This window comes from Salmo salar, chromosome 12 (assembly GCF_965601325.2).
Source record: "Salmo salar chromosome 12, fSalSal1, whole genome shotgun sequence".
Lineage (NCBI taxonomy): Eukaryota > Metazoa > Chordata > Actinopteri > Salmoniformes > Salmonidae > Salmo > Salmo salar.
The window spans coordinates 37,668,707-37,683,489 of NC_138302.1; the positions used below are offsets into that span (position 1 = coordinate 37,668,707).

Consider the following 14,783-nt stretch of genomic DNA (forward strand, 5'->3'; position numbering starts at 1 on the left):
CAATATAATATTTTACCAATGTTTTCTAATTTTAATTATTTAATTTGTGACGCTGACTTGACTGCCGGTTATTGGAGGGAAACGATTTCCTCAACATCAATGCCATAGTAAAACGCTGTTTTTGGATATAAATATGAACTTGATAGAACTAAAAATGCATGCATTGTCTAACATAATGACCTAGAAGTGTCATCTGATGGAGATTGTAAAAGGTTAGTGCATCATTTTAGCTGGTTTTATGGTTTTGGTGACCCTTTCTTTGACTTGACAAAACATTACACACAACTCTTGTAAATGTACTGTCCTAACATACTCTAAATTTATGCTTTCGCCGTAAAACCTTTTTGAAATCGTAAAACGTGGTTAGATTAAGGAGATGTTTATCTTTCAAAGGGTGTAAAATAGTTGTATGTTTGAAAAATTTGAATTTTGACATTTATTTGGATTCCAATTTGCCGCTCTTGAAATGCACCTGCTGTTGATGGAGTGCACCACGGGTGGCACGCTAGCGTCCCACCTAGCCCATAGAGGTTAAGAATTATAGATACTGAACTCCTTTATGCAAACGCCATGTCAGATTTTAAAATAGCTTTTCGGCGAAAGCACATTTTGCAATATTCTGAGTACATAGCTCGGCCATCACAGGCTAGATAATTTGACACCCACCAAGTTTGGGGCTCACTAAACTCAGAATTACTATTAGAAAAATTGGATTACCTTTGCTGTTCTTCGTCAGAATGCACTCCCAGGACTTCTACTTCAACAACAAATGTTGTTTTGGTTCCAAATAATCCATAGTTATATCCAAGGTCACTATCCGAAGGGTAACGCGCGAGCGCATTTCGTGACAAAAAAACTTGAAATATTCCATTGCCGTACTTAGAAGCATGTCAAACGCTGTTTAAAATCTTTTTTTATGCTATTTTTCTAGTAAAATAGTGATAATATTCCAACCGGGAAACGTTGCATTCATTCAAAGGCTGAAAGAAAAAAAATGGAGAAGTCTCGTGAATGCGCATCTCAGTCTCACTGTCCCCAGGCTGACCACTTACAAACTCTGCTGCTGTACTTTGCCCAGAGACAGCAGACACCCCATTCCACTTTCTGGCGGCTTTAGAGAGCCAATGGAAGCCTTAGAAAGTGTCAAACTGTGAAGGACCTGGGCGTTACTCTGGACCCTGATCTCTCTTTTGATGAACATATCAAGAATATTTCAAGGATAGCTTTTTTCTATCTTCGTAACATTGCACAAATCAGAAACTTTCTGTCCAAAATGATGCAGATAAATTAATTCATGCTTTTGTCACTTATAGATTAGACTACTGCAAAGCTCTACTTTCCGGCTACCTGGACAAAGCACTAAATACATTTCAGTTAACATTATGTTTCCGAATGACATCACCAAGAGGTAAAATATGTAGTGAAACACTAGTGGTCCTATAACGGAACCTTGAGGAACACCGAAGCTTGCAGTTGATTTGTCAGAGGAAAAACCATCCACAGAGACAAACTGTTATCTTTCCGACAGGAAAATATCTAAACTAGGCCAGAACTTGTCCTTGTAGACCAATTTGGGTTTCCAATCTCTCCAAAAGAATGTGGTGATCGATAATGGCAAAAGCAGCACTAAGTCTAATACCAGACTGAAGCGTTTCATATACATTGTTTGTCTTCAGGAAGGCAGTGAGTTGCTGCGCAACAGCATTTTCTAATATTTCTGAGAGGAATGGGAGATTCGATATAGATCCACACATGATGCAATCTCTATTGCACTCCTCACTCCCATTTCCCTACCTGGACAAAAAGTACACCTATGTGAATGCACTAATGGGAGACTCGATTTAGTTGGAATAGGGTCCAGTATGCAGGTTGAAGGTTTAGAGGCCATTACTATTTTCATGAATATGTCAAGAGATATATACGATTAAAAAACTTGAGTGTCTCCCTTGATCCTAGGTCCTGGCAGTGTTGTGCAGACTCAGGACAACTGAGCTTTGGACAATTACGCCTAGCCTGAAGCATGATATTTTGAAATGTCGTTTTGCATATCGATGTGGAAAGAATCCATCTCGATCATAACAGTCTTATGTGAAAGACCTTATAGTTTTGTGGTCTTTAATGTAATTAATTAAGGCTCTGGCCGCAGAGTGCTGTGGTCTTCAAAGGCCCATTATATGCTAGTGTATTACCCTGTTAAAACATGTATTTAGAACTATGGTTTAAACAATAATAATATGTGGATATATATTTTGTATACGTTGTATACATTTAATCAGATTTGTTTATTTTCATAAGCTCTAGGTTTTACTACAGCTGTTGGGCCTATGTTGGTTAACTTATTATATACTGTTATATAAAATATGTTGGGACAGTTTCTGTTCACGTGCAGGGTGCGTGCTCGGTTTGGACAAATCAAGATGGACTATGGGTGGTGTGCAAAGGGCCTCAAATGGTTTTTTCCATTGTTGCTGAGGAGAGAATGAGAAAAGAGGGGGAGAGATGCTCTTGTGAAGCAAGAAAACATTTTGTGTACTAAAAATAGTTTTTTTTACCCAAACTGGGTATAACAAAAGAAGACTCAGGGGCCTGATCACTGACAACAGCCTATAGGGAGGAGGTCAGAGACCTGGTGGTGTGGTGCCAGGATAACAACCTCTCCCTCAACATGATCAAGACAAAGGTGATGATTGTTTACTAGAGGAAAAGGAGGACTGAGCACGCCCCAACTCTCATCGACGGGGCAGTAGCGGAGCAGGTTGAGAGCTTCAAGATCCTTGGTGTCCACATCACCAACAAACTATCATGGTCCAAACACACCAAGACAGTAGTGAAGATGGCCCTACAACACCTATTCCCCCTCAGGAGACTGAAAAGATTTGGCATGGGTCCTCAGATCCTCAAAAAGGTCTACAGCTGCACCAGCAAGAGCACCCTGACTGGTTGCATCACCTCCTGGTATGGCAACTGCTCGGCCTCCGACCGCAAGTTACTACAGAGCGTTAGGTTCAAATTTTTCTGAGCAAATAACTCACGAACACTAGAGAGGATTAACCAAGTTTAATTCTTCTCAAAGGGTCGTTACAGCTGTAATTCAGACAAAAACATGTTCTCACCATCACAAGTATATATACTCCACTCTCAACTTGCTATCCAAGCTCCAAGTCACAAATGTAGTTGAAATTACTAGGAAACCATAATATTGACCAGAAATTTGCCTGGAGGGAGGTCATACACTTCAGGCTGTGCATGACTGCCGTTATCGCCTTATCTGTAATGTCATCTTGTTTGTTATTCGGCTGTGAGAGGTGTGGATGGATGGGGCAGGTACAGTAGCTGCAGAAAGAGTATAAAACAGGGCTGCAGAGGGCAGAGAGACACCACACTACTACTGAAGACCAGAAGACATCATCCAGATAAACAGCCATCAATCAGACAGCATCGTCCAACTGTAAGAGATATGTTTGTTTTCACTGAGAATCTTCTTTGCAAAGGTGTATAAGAGTGGGCAGGTGTATACAAGTGGACAGGTAGGAATGGATGGAGAGATGTAGGTGGACATGTGTATAATGTAACACGGTCGACCTGGGATCCATACTAACTTGCTGATCTTTAATTTGGTAGTGTAAAAGGACCCACTGTGTGTCTTGTGTGTGTTAACATATTGTGCTCTATGTGCTTTAGTAAAGGATGAAGATCCAGAGTATGTTACTGCTGTTCGCTCTAGTGGGTGTCCTGTTAGCCAGCTCCCTCAATGAAGATAACTCTGAGGAAGGTATGTCTTGTTTGTGAATGTGTACTACTTTACTGCCCTGGTTTAATCTGATATAATTTAGTTAAATGAAAAATCTTTCTTCCTCAGCTCTCCTGCAGGAGGATGATCTAAAAGGTGGAAATGCTGCATTTTTGGCAAAGTTGGCTGCTCTGAAGACCAGCGCCTCTGAAGATGAAGCACCATGTGAGCTATCTATCTATCTATCTATCTATCTATCTATCTATCTATCTATCTATCTATCTATCTATCTATCTATCTATCTATCTATCTATCTATCTATCTATCTATCTATCTATCTATCTATCTATCTATCTATCTATCTATCTATCTATCTATCTATCTATCTATCTATCTATCTATCTATCTATCTATCTATCTATCGGTCTGTCTGTCTTTCTGAGCAACAGTAAAGTCACAACGGGAGGTTAGCAGAGGGTGGTAGGGAAAGAGGAGGGAGCAACATGGCTAACTCCATCTCTACTGTTTATTAGCATCATGTTTCATAGAGGCAAATTCTTTTTAAAATGGTAGTCAAATACTGGCCTAAAAACAATAGGTTTAAAAGGTAGTCAATGGTAAATGGGATATTTATTCAACATGTCGTAGTCATTTTTACATTTTTACCTTTTTAAAAATGTATTTTCTATAAAGCATATTTAAAACTGTATTCCAGTTTGGAGCGAGCTTTGGAACAAAGCCAAGGAAATTGTGGGGTGAGAAGAGACCAGAATTGGGATGCCGAGGATCCTTTTCAGTCTCCATATGGAATCAACTATCACCTCTGAAGACATCACTAACAACACCTCAATGAATCATTCCAACATCCATCCATCAATCACTGACTAACAAAAAACAAAACAGTAATACAGTTCTTTGGTACTTTGGTACTGAGAAGAACTCATCAACATAATGAAGAATATATGTTTTATCCATAAACGTACTTTATGTCCTGACACATGGTCGTTTTTTCGTCAAGACAGCGGATTTATATTAATGATCAGAATTTCTTTGTGCAATGTTGTATGGTTGACGTGTCACACTGTGATCCTCCAATAAACTATCAAGCATTACACATGTTTAGTCGTTTTTTTATTGATCTTACATTTTTAAGAGTGTTTCAATTACATCATATATGTTACATAATAATGTTTCATTCAGTGTTTTTATTGTGTAACAATGTGAACTTGACCATAGTACAGATGCAGTGCATGCAGTGCAAATTACATCAGATTACACTGAGCAGTAATAGTAGTACACATATGAACATACACACACAGACACGAGACATACCGTCTTGAGAGTTAGCTTCATTGAGTGAGCTTGATAACAGCACTCCCGGTAGAGTGAACAGCAGTAACATATCCTGGATCTTCTAAGCTACATCCTGAATTTAAAAATGAAAAAAAAATATTAGTGACTGGTTCTACACACAATATCCCATAATGACAAAGTGAAAACGTGTTTTTAGGTATTTTTGCTAATTTATTGAAAATGAAATACAGAAATATCTCATTTAGATAAGTATTCACAATAAATCTTAGAATCACATTTGGCAGTGATTACAGCTGTGAGTCTTTCTGGATAAGTCTCACGACTTCCAAGTCGTTTCCTCTCCTTGTTCGGGCTGCGTTCAGCGGTCGGCGACACCGGTCTTCTAGCCATCATCGATCCATTATTCATTTTTAATTTGTTTTGTCTTGTTTTATTACACACCTGGTTTCCATTTCCCTCATTATTTGTTGTGTATTTAACCCTCTGTTCCCCCCATGTCTTTGTGTGGGATTGTTTGTTGTTAGTGCTTGTGCACTTGTTTACTGGTGCGTGTCGGGTATTGTACCCATATTCTGTTGTATTGTTATGCCGTTGGTTTTTGGATTAAACTGCTCCGGCTACAACCTAGTTCTTCTCTCCTGCGACTGACTTCCCTACCACCAGTTACGCACCCCCTTACAGAATCCCACACCGCCATATGGAGTCAGCAGGAGGAGCGCGTCCAGGAGCAAGCGGAAATGATCCACCATCTCGGCGCCGCCATGGACTGCGTTGTCCAAACCATGGACCGCTGGGAGAGACAGGGAGTTCCACCAGCACCTCCCCCAGCACAACCAGGGCCTGCACTACTCGCCTCCCCTCCACCCGGTCCAAGTGGGATTCGTCTCGCCCTTCCCCGGGAGTACTATGGGATGGCTGCACGCTGCCAGGGTTTCCTATTGCAGCTAGAGCTCTACCTGGCAACCGTCCACCCGGCTCCTTTGGGCCATGAGGGGGTATCTGCCTTCGTCTCGTGCCTCTCAGGGAAATCCCTGGAGTGGGCCAACATTGTGAGGGGAGAAGGAGACGGGCAGTCTTTGACCACCCGCCTGAGGGTGGAGCGGCGGGTGAATGTCCAAACAGCCTCGTACATTTGCAATAACTTCGATTCATTTTGACCATTACGAAAATGACGACATAAAGAAAAGTCCCAAAGTCGCAAGACTAGGTGCATTGAAACTGCCTCAGCCCATTGACCTATCGAGCTGAAACTCGGGATTCTGGGTCGCCACACATAATATCAGAAATGGACCCGCAGCTAGAATGTAACTACGTGTTTTACGTTTTTATTATGGTTTAAACTGGAGGCACTGTGAATTATGGGCCTGCTCTGAAATATGTGATAGTTGGCTTCTAAGCGAGTTGGAAAAAGTGGGTTTGGTGTCAGAATGATATCTAATTGACTGATGAACGCTGACTTGCTGGTTGCCTTTTATACATTTGCAATATGTTTAAACAGTGATGAACCATCACCAAATTGACAAACTGAAATCAACACTAAAAACAGCATCACCGTAGTCTCTAGGCCGTGCAGAGTTCAACGAGATGCCCCGCTTGACTGTAGCTCGCTCTGAGCGCAGCAACCGTGAAAAAGTAGGCCCAAAATTAAGCCTGGCCCTAAATTTGACTTGCTTTTGGGGGACAGCGGCGGAACCATTAGGCTTAGAAGGACAATTCAACCAAAGGAATGTTCATATGGTCCTCCCGGTCTATGCAAGCCTAACCTTGACCATGTGGCATTAACCCTTAACAGTGAAAACAGGGTTTTTTCATCTCACAGATTATAATGACACCTTTCCCCAAAGGAATACATTGCCAGCTCCCCTAAATTCAACCCAAAGCCTATGTAGGTTATGAATGCCTTATGAACCTGTCTTCAATGACACTCCATCAGGCCACTATGAGGTGTACCTGTGTCGATTCTAAGCTTTCTGGAGCAACCGGAAGTGGTTAAAATCACCCTAAAAGTGTTTTGCCATTCCCAACCTGCAGTTTGTGAGAAATAGTGCATTCAACCCAGTGTAAATCAGTCAGTTCTTAATGTAAATACTTTAAACTCAGAATTCTGTAAGAGCATACCCCAATCAGGATATGTGTTTACTTTTAGCTTCCTGTGCCAAATGAAAGTGCCTTACATTGGGGTCATAGGGGCTGTTTCGAAGGGTTAAAAAGGTCAGATCTTTCCAAAACTCCATATGTGTGATTAGGCAACCCTCTTGAACTGTAAATCAGTCATTTCTCCCAACAGATGTCAAAGAAAAAACACTCTCTCACACACACACACGTAGGATGAAGTGACACAGTGCGGGGCTGAAAGACACACAGAGCCTGCAATAGTTACCTTCGTTCGAACTATCAAAGAACCGTCAGACCTAGAGCACTAAAACTTTAGAAACCTGTTCTAGAGCTCAAGTCGATAGTGTGTGGTGAGTTATGTGGCTCTAGAAGGTTCTCAAACCGAGAAACAGCCTCATACATTTGCAATAACTTCAATTCATTTTGACCATTAGGAAAATGACGACATTTAGAAAAGTCCCAGAGTCGCAAGACTAGGTGCATTGAAACAACTTCCGCCCATAGAGATGGACCCCAAAGTTTCTGTCCGTTAGCTCATTCAAGGACCCCGTAGCAACGCACGGAAAAAGTGGATTTTCAGCACCAATTAAGGTCGTTGCTCGGGCACCGAATGACATATCGAGCCGAAACTCGAGATTCGGGGTTGCCTCACATAGGCCTACACATAATGTCAGAACTGGACGCGCAGCTAGAACGTATCTATGTGTTTTATATTTTTATTATGGTTTAATCAGAAGGCATTGTGAATTTTGGGCCTGCTCTGAAATATGTGATAGTTGGCTTCTAAACGAGTTGGAAAAAGTGGGTGTGGTGTCAGTTTGTATCAGTTTGGTGTCAGAATGATATCTAATTGACTGATGGACAGTGACTAGCTGGCTGACTTTTGTCCATTTGCAATATGTTTAACCTGTTAGGGCTAGGGGGCAGTATTTGCACGGCTGGATATTTTTTTTTTACCCGATTTAATCTGGTTACTAATCCTACCCAGTAACTAGAATATGCATATACTTATTATATATGGATAGAAAACACTCTAAAGTTTCTAAAACTGTTTGAATGGTGTCTGTGAGTATAACAGAACTCATTTGGCAGGCAAAACCCTGAGACATTTTCTGACAGGAAGTGGATACCTGATGTGTTGTATTACCTTTAAACCTATCCCATTGAAAAACACAGGGGCTGAGGAATATTTTGGCACTTCCTATTGCTTCCACTAGATGTCACCAGCCTTTACAAAGTGTTTTGAGTCTTCTGGAGGGAGATCTGACCGAACAAGAGCCATGGAACGATGATGTCCCATTAGACACCTGGCGCGCGAGTTCATGTTGGGTACCCTCGTTCCAATACGTTATAAAAGAGTATGCATTCGTCCACCTTGAATATTATTCATGTTCTGGTTAAAAAAGGCCCTAATGATTTATGCTATACAACGTTTGACATGTTTGAACGAACGTAAATATATTTTTTCCCCTCGTTCATGACGAGAAGTCCGGCTGGCTTAGATCATGTGCTAACAAGACGGAGATTTTTGGACATAAATGATGAGCTTTTTTGAACAAAACTACATTCGTTATGGACCTGTGATACCTGGAAGTGACATCTGATGAAGAGAATCAAAGGTAATGGATTATTTACATAGTATTTTCGATTTTAGATCTCCCCAACATGACGTCTAGTCTGTATCGCAACGCGTATTTTTCTGGGCGCAGTGCTCAGATTATTGCAAAGTGTGATTTCCCAGTAAGGTTATTTTTAAATCTGGCAAGTTGATTGCGTTCAAGAGATGTAAATCTATAATTCTTTAAATGACAATATAATATTTTACCAATGTTTTCTAATTTTAATTATTTAATTTGTGACGCTGACTTGACTGCCGGTTATTGGAGGGAAACGATTTCCTCAACATCAATGCCATAGTAAAACGCTGTTTTTGGATATAAATATGAACTTGATAGAACTAAAAATGCATGCATTGTCTAACATAATGTCCTAGGAGTGTCATCTGATGGAGATTGTAAAAGGTTAGTGCATCATTTTAGCTGGTTTTATGGTTTTGGTGACCCTGTCTTTGACTTGACAAAACATTACACACAACTCTTGTAAATGTACTGTCCTAACATACTCTAAATTTATGCTTTCGCCGTAAAACCTTTTTGAAATCGTAAAACGTGGTTAGATTAAGGAGATGTTTATCTTTCAAAGGGTGTAAAATAGTTGTATGTTTGAAAAATTTGAATTTTGACATTTATTTGGATTCAAATTTGCCGCTCTTGAAATGCACCTGCTGTTGATGGAGTGCACCACGGGTGGCACGCTAGCGTCCCACCTAACCCATAGAGGTTAAGAATTATAGATACTGAACTCCTTTATGCAAACGCCATGTCAGATTTTAAAATAGCTTTTCGGCGAAAGCACATTTTGCAATATTCTGAGTACATAGCTCGGCCATCACAGGCTAGATAATTTGACACCCACCAAGTTTGGGGCTCACTAAACTCAGAATTACTATTAGAAAAATTGGATTACCTTTGCTGTTCTTCGTCAGAATGCACTCCCAGGACTTCTACTTCAACAACAAATGTTGTTTTGGTTCCAAATAATCCATAGTTATATCCAAGGTCACTATCCGAAGGGTAACGCGCGAGCGCATTTCGTGACAAAAAAACTTGAAATATTCCATTGCCGTACTTAGAAGCATGTCAAACGCTGTTTAAAATCTTTTTTTATGCTATTTTTCTAGTAAAATAGTGATAATATTCCAACCGGGAAACGTTGCATTCATTCAAAGGCTGAAAGAAAAAAAATGGAGAAGTCTCGTGAATGCGCATCTCAGTCTCACTGTCCCCAGGCTGACCACTTACAAACTCTGCTGCTGTACTTTGCCCAGAGACAGCAGACACCCCATTCCACTTTCTGGCGGCTTTAGAGAGCCAATGGAAGCCTTAGAAAGTGTCAAACTGTGAAGGACCTGGGCGTTACTCTGGACCCTGATCTCTCTTTTGATGAACATATCAAGAATATTTCAAGGATAGCTTTTTTCTATCTTCGTAACATTGCACAAATCAGAAACTTTCTGTCCAAAATGATGCAGATAAATTAATTCATGCTTTTGTCACTTATAGATTAGACTACTGCAAAGCTCTACTTTCCGGCTACCTGGACAAAGCACTAAATACATTTCAGTTAACATTATGTTTCCGAATGACATCACCAAGAGGTAAAATATGTAGTGAAACACTAGTGGTCCTATAACGGAACCTTGAGGAACACCGAAGCTTGCAGTTGATTTGTCAGAGGAAAAACCATCCACAGAGACAAACTGTTATCTTTCCGACAGGAAAATATCTAAACTAGGCCAGAACTTGTCCTTGTAGACCAATTTGGGTTTCCAATCTCTCCAAAAGAATGTGGTGATCGATAATGGCAAAAGCAGCACTAAGTCTAATACCAGACTGAAGCGTTTCATATACATTGTTTGTCTTCAGGAAGGCAGTGAGTTGCTGCGCAACAGCATTTTCTAATATTTCTGAGAGGAATGGGAGATTCGATATAGATCCACACATGATGCAATCTCTATTGCACTCCTCACTCCCATTTCCCTACCTGGACAAAAAGTACACCTATGTGAATGCACTAATGGGAGACTCGATTTAGTTGGAATAGGGTCCAGTATGCAGGTTGAAGGTTTAGAGGCCATTACTATTTTCATGAATATGTCAAGAGATATATACGATTAAAAAACTTGAGTGTCTCCCTTGATCCTAGGTCCTGGCAGTGTTGTGCAGACTCAGGACAACTGAGCTTTGGACAATTACGCCTAGCCTGAAGCATGATATTTTGAAATGTCGTTTTGCATATCGATGTGGAAAGAATCCATCTCGATCATAACAGTCTTATGTGAAAGACCTTATAGTTTTGTGGTCTTTAATGTAATTAATTAAGGCTCTGGCCGCAGAGTGCTGTGGTCTTCAAAGGCCCATTATATGCTAGTGTATTACCCTGTTAAAACATGTATTTAGAACTATGGTTTAAACAATAATAATATGTGGATATATATTTTGTATACGTTGTATACATTTAATCAGATTTGTTTATTTTCATAAGCTCTAGGTTTTACTACAGCTGTTGGGCCTATGTTGGTTAACTTATTATATACTGTTATATAAAATATGTTGGGACAGTTTCTGTTCACGTGCAGGGTGCGTGCTCGGTTTGGACAAATCAAGATGGACTATGGGTGGTGTGCAAAGGGCCTCAAATGGTTTTTTCCATTGTTGCTGAGGAGAGAATGAGAAAAGAGGGGGAGAGATGCTCTTGTGAAGCAAGAAAACATTTTGTGTACTAAAAATAGTTTTTTTTACCCAAACTGGGTATAACAAAAGAAGACTCAGGGGCCTGATCACTGACAACAGCCTATAGGGAGGAGGTCAGAGACCTGGTGGTGTGGTGCCAGGATAACAACCTCTCCCTCAACATGATCAAGACAAAGGTGATGATTGTTTACTAGAGGAAAAGGAGGACTGAGCACGCCCCAACTCTCATCGACGGGGCAGTAGCGGAGCAGGTTGAGAGCTTCAAGATCCTTGGTGTCCACATCACCAACAAACTATCATGGTCCAAACACACCAAGACAGTAGTGAAGATGGCCCTACAACACCTATTCCCCCTCAGGAGACTGAAAAGATTTGGCATGGGTCCTCAGATCCTCAAAAAGGTCTACAGCTGCACCAGCAAGAGCACCCTGACTGGTTGCATCACCTCCTGGTATGGCAACTGCTCGGCCTCCGACCGCAAGTTACTACAGAGCGTTAGGTTCAAATTTTTCTGAGCAAATAACTCACGAACACTAGAGAGGATTAACCAAGTTTAATTCTTCTCAAAGGGTCGTTACAGCTGTAATTCAGACAAAAACATGTTCTCACCATCACAAGTATATATACTCCACTCTCAACTTGCTATCCAAGCTCCAAGTCACAAATGTAGTTGAAATTACTAGGAAACCATAATATTGACCAGAAATTTGCCTGGAGGGATGTCATACACTTCAGGCTGTGCATGACTGCCGTTATCGCCTTATCTGTAATGTCATCTTGTTTGTTATTCGGCTGTGAGAGGTGTGGATGGATGGGGCAGGTACAGTAGCTGCAGAAAGAGTATAAAACAGGGCTGCAGAGGGCAGAGAGACACCACACTACTACTGAAGACCAGAAGACATCATCCAGATAAACAGCCATCAATCAGACAGCATCGTCCAACTGTAAGAGATATGTTTGTTTTCACTGAGAATCTTCTTTGCAAAGGTGTATAAGAGTGGGCAGGTGTATACAAGTGGACAGGTAGGAATGGATGGAGAGATGTAGGTGGACATGTGTATAATGTAACACGGTCGACCTGGGATCCAGACTAACTTGCTGATCTTTCATTTGGTAGTGTAAAAGGACCCACTGTGTGTCTTGTGTGTGTTAACATATTGTGCTCTATGTGCTTTAGTAAAGGATGAAGATCCAGAGTATGTTACTGCTGTTCGCTCTAGTGGGTGTCCTGTTAGCAAGCTCCCTCAATGAAGATAACTCTGAGGAAGGTATGTCTTGTTTGTGAATGTGTACTACTTTACTGCCCTGGTTTAATCTGATATAATTTAGTTAAATGAAAAATCTTTCTTCCTCAGCTCTCCTGCAGGAGGATGATCTAAAAGGTGGAAATGCTGCATTTTTGGCAAAGTTGGCTGCTCTGAAGACCAGCGCCTCTGAAGATGAAGCACCATGTGATCTATCTATCTATCTATCTATCTATCTATCTATCTATCTATCTATCTATCTATCTATCTATCTATCTATCTATCTATCTATCTATCTATCTATCTATCTATCTATCTATCTATCTATCTATCTATCTATCTATCTATCTATCTATCTATCTATCTATCTATCTATCTATCTATCTATCTATCTATCTATCTATCGGTCTGTCTGTCTTTCTGAGCAACAGTAAAGTCACAACGGGAGGTTAGCAGAGGGTGGTAGGGAAAGAGGAGGGAGCAACATGGCTAACTCCATCTCTACTGTTTATTAGCATCATGTTTCATAGAGGCAAATTCTTTTTAAAATGGTAGTCAAATACTGGCCTAAAAACAATAGGTTTAAAAGGTAGTCAATGGTAAATGGGATATTTATTCAACATGTCGTAGTCATTTTTACATTTTTACCTTTTTAAAAATGTATTTTCTATAAAGCATATTTAAAACTGTATTCCAGTTTGGAGCGAGCTTTGGAACAAAGCCAAGGAAATTGTGGGGTGAGAAGAGACCAGAATTGGGATGCCGAGGATCCTTTTCAGTCTCCATATGGAATCAACTATCACCTCTGAAGACATCACTAACAACACCTCAATGAATCATTCCAACATCCATCCATCAATCACTGACTAACAAAAAACAAAACAGTAATACAGTTCTTTGGTACTTTGGTACTGAGAAGAACTCATCAACATAATGAAGAATATATGTTTTATCCATAAACGTACTTTATGTCCTGACACATGGTCGTTTTTTCGTCAAGACAGCGGATTTATATTAATGATCAGAATTTCTTTGTGCAATGTTGTATGGTTGACGTGTCACACTGTGATCCTCCAATAAACTATCAAGCATTACACATTTTTAGTCGTTTTTTTATTGATCTTACATTTTTAAGAGTGTTTCAATTACATCATATATGTTACATAATAATGTTTCATTCAGTGTTTTTATTGTGTAACAATGTGAACTTGACCATAGTACAGATGCAGTGCATGCAGTGCAAATTACATCAGATTACACTGAGCAGTAATAGTAGTACACATATGAACATACACACACAGACACGAGACATACCGTCTTGAGAGTTAGCTTCATTGAGTGAGCTTGATAACAGCACTCCCGGTAGAGTGAACAGCAGTAACATATCCTGGATCTTCTAAGCTACATCCTGAATTTAAAAATGAAAAAAAAATATTAGTGACTGGTTCTACACACAATATCCCATAATGACAAAGTGAAAACGTGTTTTTAGGTATTTTTGCTAATTTATTGAAAATGAAATACAGAAATATCTCATTTAGATAAGTATTCACAATAAATCTTAGAATCACATTTGGCAGTGATTACAGCTGTGAGTCTTTCTGGATAAGTCTCACGACTTCCAAGTCGTTTCCTCTCCTTGTTCGGGCTGCGTTCAGCGGTCGGCGACACCGGTCTTCTAGCCATCATCGATCCATTATTCATTTTTAATTTGTTTTGTCTTGTTTTATTACACACCTGGTTTCCATTTCCCTCATTATTTGTTGTGTATTTAACCCTCTGTTCCCCCCATGTCTTTGTGTGGGATTGTTTGTTGTTAGTGCTTGTGCACTTGTTTACTGGTGCGTGTCGGGTATTGTACCCATATTCTGTTGTATTGTTATGCCGTTGGTTTTTGGATTAAACTGCTCCGGCTACAACCTAGTTCTTCTCTCCTGCGACTGACTTCCCTACCACCAGTTACGCACCCCCTTACAGAATCCCACACCGCCATATGGAGTCAGCAGGAGGAGCGCGTCCAGGAGCAAGCGGAAATGATCCACCATCTCGGCGCCGCCATGGACTGCG

The 14,783-nt window shown here is 40.4% G+C and overlaps 2 long non-coding RNA genes across 2 annotated transcripts; both read left to right on the top strand.

Annotated features, from left to right (window-relative positions):
• The first annotated feature begins 3,857 nt into the window (after positions 1-3,857).
• Positions 3,858-4,842, top strand: LOC145859317 (uncharacterized). Its single transcript, XR_014379519.1, has 2 exons — positions 3,858-3,955; positions 4,446-4,842. It is a non-coding gene; the product is annotated as an uncharacterized LOC145859317 (long non-coding RNA).
• A 7,502-nt stretch (positions 4,843-12,344) lies between these two features.
• Positions 12,345-13,810, top strand: LOC145859318 (uncharacterized). Its single transcript, XR_014379520.1, has 4 exons — positions 12,345-12,416; positions 12,650-12,740; positions 12,828-12,923; positions 13,414-13,810. It is a non-coding gene; the product is annotated as an uncharacterized LOC145859318 (long non-coding RNA).
• The last annotated feature ends 973 nt before the right edge of the window (positions 13,811-14,783 follow it).